Here is a 9,036-nt window from a genome sequence, read left to right on the forward strand (position 1 = left end):
TATAAATTTTTTCACACAAATAGAGCTTTCTTTTGTTAGTATTTAATCACCACTGGGTTTTTCATTTTTATGCTAAAGAAACCCAAAAATACAATTTTCTTTTAAAAAAATAAATAAAAAATCATAATTTGCAAACAGGTTATTTTTCTCCTTCACTGATGTGTGCTGATGGGCACTAATAGACACTGATGGGGTGGCACTTAAAGCAGAGTTCCAGCCTTTTTTTATATTTATTAAAAGTCAGCAGCTACAAAAAGTGTACAGTAGCTGCTGGCTTTTAATAAACAGACACTTACCTGTTCCACTGTCCAGTGACATGTAAGTGGGTGAGGAGTGGTTTAAGTGGAAGTTCCACTTTTGGGTGGAACTCCGCTTTAAGGTCACTGAGAGGTGGCACTGATAGGCGACACTGATTGGCAGCCCTGGTGGGCACGGATTGGCAGCATTGGTGGGCACTAATTAGCAGAATTAATGGGCACAGATAGGTTGCACTGGTGGGCAATGTTGGGACTGATGTTCCCGTAACAAAAACCGGTTACTGGCTTTCTTCTTTTCTCCTCATGCTATCAGCGCGAGAAAAAAAAAAAAGCTGATAACCGGCTTCTGTTTACTTCTGTAATCAGCTGTCATTGGCTAACAGCTGATCATGTGGTAAAGGGCCGCTGTGCTTGGCCCTTTTCCCCGGATCTGTGATCAGCGGAGTCTAAAGAACTCAACGATCGCAGAGCGTGCTGCAGGGGGGGCGTACAAGCTGCGTGATTACAAAGATGTCTATGGACACCCTCCCATCACTGGAAGCCCACGTTGTAGCCGTATTTTGGCTATAGCACAGGTGGTTAAGGGTCCAATTCACGCAACAATGTAAGGGCTCGTTCACACCATACGTGCATGAATGATTGGAAAAATGCACAGATTTCACTTGCAGAGACATTAGTTTTCATCCGTTTTTATGTGCCTTTCAGTCAGTTTTTATGCACATTGACATCAGTTTTTATGTGTGTCAGTTACAGTGATGAAAATAAGTATTTGAACACCCTGCTATTTTGCAAGTTCTCCCACTTGGAAATCATGGAGGGGTCTGAAATTGTTATCGTAGGTGCATGTCCACTGTGAGAGACATAATCAAACAAAAAATCCAGAAATCACAATGTATGATTTTTTTAACTATTTATTTGTATGATACAGCTGCAAATAAGTATTTGAACACCTGAGAAAATCAATGTTAATATTTGGTACATTAGCCTTTGTTTGCAATTACAGAGGTCAAACGTTTCTTGTAGTTTTTCACCAGGTTTGCACACACTGGAGGAGGGATTTTGGCCCACTCCTCCACACAGATCTTCTCTAGATCAGTCAGGTTTCTGGGCTGTCGCTGAGAAACACGGAGTTTGAGCTCCCTCCAAAGATTCTCTATTGGGTTTAGGTCTGGAGACTGGCTAGGCCACGCCAGAACCTTGATATGCTTCTTACAGAGCCACTCCTTGGTTATCCTAGCTGTGTGCTTCGGGTCATTGTCATGTTGGAAGACCCAGCCTCGACCCATCTTCAAAGCTCTAACTGAGGGAAGGAGGTTGTTGCCCAAAATCTCGCAATACATGGCCCCGGTCATCCTCTCCTTAATACAGTGCAGTTGCCCTGTCCCATGTGCAGAAAAACACCCCCAAAGCATGATGCTACCACCCCCATGCTTCACAGTAGGGATGGTGTTCTTGGGATGGTACTCATCATTCTTCTTCCTCCAAACACGGTTAGTGGAATTATGACCAAAAAGTTCTATTTTGGTCTCATCTGACCACATGACTTTCTCCCATGACTCCTCTGGATCATCCAAATGGTCATTGGCAAACTTAAGACGGGCCTTGACATGTGGTGGTTTAAGCAGGGGAACCTTCCGTGCCATGCATGATTTCAAACCATGACGTCTTAGTGTATTACCAACAGTAACCTTGGAAACGGTGGTCCCAGCTCTTTTCAGGTCATTGACCAGCTCGTCCTGGGCTGATTTCTCACCTTTCTTAGGATCATTGAGACCCCACGAGGTGAGATTTTGCATGGAGCCCCAGTCCGAGGGAGATTGACAGTCATGTTTAGCTTCTTCCATTTTCTAATGATTGCTCCAACAGTGGACCTTTTTTCACCAAGCTGCTTGGCAATTTCCCCGTAGCCCTTTCCAGCCTTGTGGAGGTGTACAATTTTGTCTCTAGTGTCTTTGGACAGCTTTTTGGTCTTGGCCATGTTAGTAGTTGGATTCTTACTGATTGTATGGGGTGGACAGGTGTCTTTATGCAGCTAATGACCTCAAACAGGTGCATCTAATTTAGGATAATAAATGGAGTGGAGGTGGACATTTTAAAGGCAGACTAACAGGTCTTTGAGGGTCAGAATTCTAGCTGATAGACAGGTGTTCAAATACTTATTTGCAGCTGTATCATACAAATAAATAGTTAAAAAATCTAAAATTGTGATTTCTGGAATTTTTTTTTTTTGATTATGTCTCTCACAGTGGACATGCACCTACGATGACAATTTCAGACCCCTCCATGATTTCCAAGTGTGAGAACTTGCAAAATAGCAGGGTGTTCAAATACTTATTTTCCTCACTGTATGTGCCCTGTTCACACCACAGTGTTGTGATCATGTCAGTTTTTTTCTGCACAGAAAACTGTATACATGTTACAGATTCCTGCTCAGAAAAAAATCTGTTCGGGATACCAATGTTGTGGTGTGAATAGGGCACATAGAGAACATTTTTTGTTTTTGTGCCCTTGCAGAACGTGTGCAGAAAACTGATGTCTCTGCACATGGTGTGAACAGAGCCTAAGGGCATGAAAACACACATATGTTGATATGCTTTGCATTTAAAATACACAAAATCCCCCTGTTTTTTTTTTTTAACTTCACTAAGCTTTGCTTGCAAACTTTCACTGTTTTTACTCTTGTATTTGTGTGTTACGTTTCACTGAGCTGAAAAATGTAGGGCATGTACTCCTTTTTTTCCCCTCTGTTGAACAGGGAAGGCTGCAATTTGTTCGGTCCCTGCTGAACAGGTGGAGATTTGATCTGTCTATGTCCAACCTATTCTTCCCTTTGTTTTCGGGGATGTTCTCAAGAGGGTACTATGGCACACATTTGGTGGACATGTTCGGTAAGCAGACTATGGGTCAGAGTTTATGCTCTTCTTTGTAATGCATTTCATACCAACCTAAAGAGATATCCTTAAAGGCTCTTCTCTGTAAACCAATTGCGGAACTACTGCACCTGGAACGCCAGTTGGCGCTGCATCTCTTTACTGCAACTAAACTATTGCAAGGGCATGGAAAACACCAATACTCAGTTTCGAGGCGGTCAAAAAACGCATGAACGATATCATGGTGAATGAAAAGTTGACGGCTATATTATCAGACACCCATGCCAAATTTCTTCGGGTTTGGCAACCTTGGGTTGCCTATGTTCAACCCTGTAGGTTTGATACTTCACTCCTTAATTTGATCTATTTCTGCCCCCCACCACGCGGATCCACTTTCCTTTCTATTCTTTCTCTTACTGTACTACCCATAGGTGTGCGCAGCCTATTGCATTAAAGTTATTTCTAATTATATCAGTAGCTGAGGGTTCCAGAACACTGGGATTTTGGGTGGAATTACCAATTTTTCCAATCAATATCTACACTCTTCTTGGAACCCCCGGGTCTTGAATATATTTGCGTACATTATTCTAACTTCTTGCAATGTATTTTTTTTATGTTATTTAAAATATGACCATCACTGTGATGTGTTGTTATCGTTATGTTGGAATGACTATTAATAAATCCTTTTGTAAAAGAAAAGTTAATAAAAAAAAAAAGGTGGATCCTGGGAGAGATCTTGAGTTGATATCTCCCTGTGCTCTCTACCACTACCGATTTTCATTACTTACAGGTGAAACTCGAAACTTACAATATGGTGCAAAAGTTCATTTATTTCACTAATGCAACTTAAAAGGTGAAACTAATATATGAGATAGACTCATTACATGCAAAGCAAGATAGTTCAAGCCGTGATTTGTCATAATTGTGGCGATTATGGCTTACAGCTCATGAAAACCCCAAATCCACAATCTCAGAAAATTTGAATATTGTGAAAAGGTGCAATATTCTAGGCTCAAAGTGTCCCCCTCTAATCAGCAAATTAAGCCATAACACCTGCAAAGGGTTCCTGAGCCTTTTAAATGGTCTCTCAGTCTGGTTCAATAGGAATCACAATCATGGGAAAGACTGCTTACCTGACAGTTGTGCAGAAAACCATCATTGACGCCAGGGGCGTACCTAGAGCATTTGGCACCCCCCCCCCACCTTAAAATGTAAAAACGCCCCACTGTGCCCCATGCATACCTCTGTATCCTTCAATATCCTTGTCACTACTGTGTACCCCCCTCTCCACAACTGCACCTCTGGACCCTTTTACATTAAACAGTACCCTGCACCTCTGGACCCCTTTACATTACACATCACTCTGCACCTCTGGACCCCTTTACATTACACAGCACCCTGCACCTCTTGACCCCTTTACATTACACAGCACCCTGCACCTCTAGACCCTGTTACATTACATAGAACCCCGCACCTTTTGACCCCTTTACATTACACAGCACCCTGCACCTCTGGATCCCTTTACATTAGACAGCACCCTGTATGTCTGGACCCCTGTACATTACCCCGCACCTCTGGACCCCTTTACAATACACAGCACCCCGCACCCCTTTACATTACACAGCACCCTGCACCTCTGGACCCCTTTACATTACACAGCACCCCGCACCTCTGGACCTCTTTACATTACACATCACACCGCACCTCTGGACCCCTTTACATTACACAGCACCCGCACCTCTGGACCCCTTTACATTACACAGCACCCGCACCTCTGGACCCCTTTACATTACACAGCACCCTGCACCTCTAGACCCCTTTACATTACACAGTCCCCCACAGCTCTGGATGCCTGTATGTTACACAGACACCCCCCCCTAACAGATATGGACCCCCTGCATGTTACACAGACTCCCCTACAGTGCAGACACCCCCCCATTCAGTACAGCTCCCCATTCAGTACAGATCCCCCACCATTCAGTACAGATTTTTTACATTTTTCTGCCTCTGAAGTAGTCTTCAGGACGCCTTGCTGAGTCGCCCCCAAAGTCGTGCCGCCCCAGTGTGAACCGGCTCTAACCACTTCCCTATGGCGCATTGTAAAATGTACCCTAGTACCTATTTCCAGCCCATTAGACTACCTCGTACCTATCTGCAGCCCATGCCTCTTGGAATATATGTTGGGGTGTTTTCATTTTCCTTCCACTTCACAATTATGTGCCACTTTGTGTTGGTCTATCACAGAAAAGCTCAATAAAATACATTTCCATTTTTAATTAAACATGACAAAATGTGGACAATTTCAAGGGGTATGAATACTTTTTCAAGGCACTGTATGTCTTGCTATAATCTCATGCATGTGTGATCGCGTCTTAGCCAAGCCTAGCTTTCGATCTGACGTCTCTATGGCGTCTGTGCTCCGCCGCTCATAGCCGAGATGTTTAATAATTCACCTGGACTTCTTTCCAGGTTTGCGGGTTTCAGCTAGCTGATTGGCCGAGCTGGCCATGACATCATGCATGGGAGCCACTGTTTACGGCACAGGTACGCCGTTCCTTTAGAGCGCATGCACCAGTGACGTCACTGGCTGCATCTAAGGTAAATATCTCCTAAATGGTGCACATTTAGAAAGTAACCTATAGGTAAAAGTTGTACATGGGAGTTTACTCCCACTTTAAATATACACAACCATGCAGAATTACATAATCGCTTTGTCATTCTTGTAATGTGTGCCTCTCAGGCTGCTCTATGCTGTGGCTAATCACCAGTCTGATGAGAGGGTCTACGCCCCATGTGACATCATACAGTATAGCAGGAACTTCAGAGAAAATCTGCAGTCTCACAGGTTTTGATCGGAGTGCCGCTGGGAACGAAAAATCACAGCCACGGCATCCTGTCAATGGATGAACGGCACTCAGAGCGTGCCATGAAAAACAGGAGAGATGCACATGCCCCGGTGACATCATGACAAAGAGCAGGATGGATTACAATAAAAAGCAAGTAAGGAGATATCTACAAGCAGTGATCATTATGGTTTGGTATGCAGACTGAAATGTGATAAAAGGAGTGGGGGAGAGTTCACTACTACTTTAAAACCTGGCAGGCCGAGCATTCTACAGGCTTTTGTGAACAGATATATGGGTACTATGGCATGGATGCTGGTTCACTTCATAACACAGGGTATATTGGATGTCTAGTTGATAACGATCTGGAATGTTACCTCTTGCCATTCTTAGATTGTAGATCAATTGTTGATGGGTTTGTAACTCCTGTTATACGCCTTTTAACCACTTCCTTACTGGGCACTTAAACCCCTTCCTGACCAGAGGACTTTTTGCGATTCGGCACTGCGTCGCTTTAACTGACAATTGCGCGGTCGTGCGACGTGGCTCCCAAACAAAATTAACGTCCTTTTTTCCCCACAAATAGAGCTTTCTTTTGGTGGTATTTGATCACCTCTGCGGTTTTTATTTTTTGCGCTATAAACAAAAATAGAGCGACAATTTTGAAAAAAAATAAAATATTTTTACTTTGTTGCTATAATAAATAGCTCAATTTTTTTTTTTACGTTTTTTTTTTATCCTCAGTCTAGGCCGATACATATTCTACATATTTTTAGTAAAAAAAAAAAAAAAAAAAAAATCGCAATAAGCGACTGGTTTGCGCAAAAGTTATAGCGCCTACAAAATAAGGGACAGAATTATTATTATTTTTTTACTAGAAATTCCCGGCGATCTGCGATTTTTATTGGGACTGCGACGTTATGGCGGACACATCGGACACTTTTGACACATTTTTGGCGCCATTCACATTTATACTGCAATCAGTGCTATAAATATGCACTAATTACTGTATAAATTTTTTTTTTTTACTAGAAATGGCGGCGATCTGCGATTTTTATTGGGACTGCGACGTTATGGCGGACACATCGGACACTTTTGACACATTTTTGGCGCCATTCACATTTATACTGCAATCAGTGCTATAAATATGCACTAATTACTGTATAAATGTGACTGGCAGGGAAGGGGTTAACACTAGGGGGTGAGGAAGGGGTTAAATGTGTACCCTAATTAGTGTTCTAACTGTGGGGGAGGGGGGGTGACTGGGGGGGGTGACCGATCTGTGTCTCTATGTACAAGAGACACAGATCCGTCTCCTCTCTCCCCTGACAGCACCGTTGTCTGCGAGAGCCGGGAATGAGAGATGATCTCATATGTAAACATATGAGATCATCTCTCATTGGCCGCACAGATCGCCTAGGAAACGGCCGCTCCGATTGGCCGTTCACGGCGATCTGTGACTGGCTGTGTCCAAGGGACACGGCCAGCACAGCAGTTCCCCGCTGCGCGCTCGGGAGCGCGCGCGGGGAACGTGCAAAGGGGAGGCCGTAAAAACACGGCCTGTTAGAGATTGGGAGCCGCGCAGTCGTACGGCCGTCAGCAAGTGGTTAACCAATTGCTTACTGGGCACTTAAACCCTCTCCTGCCCAGACTAATTTTCGGCTTTCAGCGCTGTGACTCTGAACAACAATTGCGTGATCATACAACACTGTACCCAAATGAATTTTTTATTTTTGAGTGCTGGATACCTTCTTTTCAAAATAAAGAATTTGCAAAAAAAAGTACAAGCCTCTTTCAGGGCTCTCACACCCCAAAAAAATTAAATCATAGCCTCCTATGATCTTTTCCAACCAATGAGCCTTATAGGTAACAATCCTTTTCCTAATCAGAGTGTTGCTTACCTTGATTGCCCTGTAGCCAGAATTCTTAATAAAGCAGGCCCCATTTATACTGGCAGCAATCTAAATGCTGCCCCTCTGTCCATACAATTCATAGTGGATTGACTATGCCCAACTAAAAGGCATGAGATGTTGGACGTGGTTAGTTGCTGGCAGCAATAAGGAGGACAGTAGGCTACTGAGCAGTGAGGTGTAGACAAACCAATGTTTGAGATCAGTCACCCAGCACTGGAGTGATGAGAGCCTCCAGGCAGGCCCCTTTCACACTGGGGCGGGAGGTGCGGTGGCGGTATACCGGTGGAATTGTGGCAGCTAGCGGTGCGGTTTTAGCCCCCGCTAGCAGCCAAAAAAGGTGTTAATACCGCCGGCAATGCACCTTTGCAGAGGCATGTAGCCGCGGTTTCCTATTGCTTTCAATGGGAAGGAGCGGTAAACACACCGCTCCAAAGATGCGGCTAGCAGGACTTTTGGAGCGGTCCTGCCAGTGCACCGCTCCAGTGTGAAAGCCCTTGGGCTTTCACACTGGAGAAACAACAGCCTCTGTTTAGGGTCAGTTTGCAGGCGCTACTTTTAGTGCAATAGCGCCTGCAAACCGCCTCAGTGTGAAAGGGGCCTTAGTGTAACACATGGGGCTTTTCTTTGCTATCCTAGAGAGACAGATTTATATAGGCTCTATACACCAGTATATATGGTCAGAGAACATGATCGATTGGTGTGTTGAAAACCGTTACCAACTACACTTCATTGCCTAAGCCACTTGCTATTAAGAAGGACCAATGCCAACTGTACTGTAGCTAATTGGTACATCATTGAGTTTAGGACTGTCCTAAAGAGTTGACTTCTGTTTTCGATTACTGAATACGGATGCAAGATGAGCCTGCCTTCATGCCCACTGAGGATATAAATGACATTGCTTAGCACTGCTGCTATGAACATCTTCCTTTAAGCAAGGCACTACTGCTGGTCCTGTGCTACTTCCTTATGCAAGCACTACCAAGTAGACCGATTTATTACCAGTGTGTACTCGCTTGTAAATGCCTTGTGTATTTAGCCAGATTTCAGTCATACCCGATGGTCGGTTAGGTCATCCTGGTTTGACTGCTCTACATTTCCGTTTAGCGCTTATACATCACTGGAAAGTAAATGAATGACAGTGAGATGGTGGCCC

Source organism: Rana temporaria, chromosome 1, assembly GCF_905171775.1.
Source record: "Rana temporaria chromosome 1, aRanTem1.1, whole genome shotgun sequence".
NCBI classification, from domain to species: domain Eukaryota; kingdom Metazoa; phylum Chordata; class Amphibia; order Anura; family Ranidae; genus Rana; species Rana temporaria.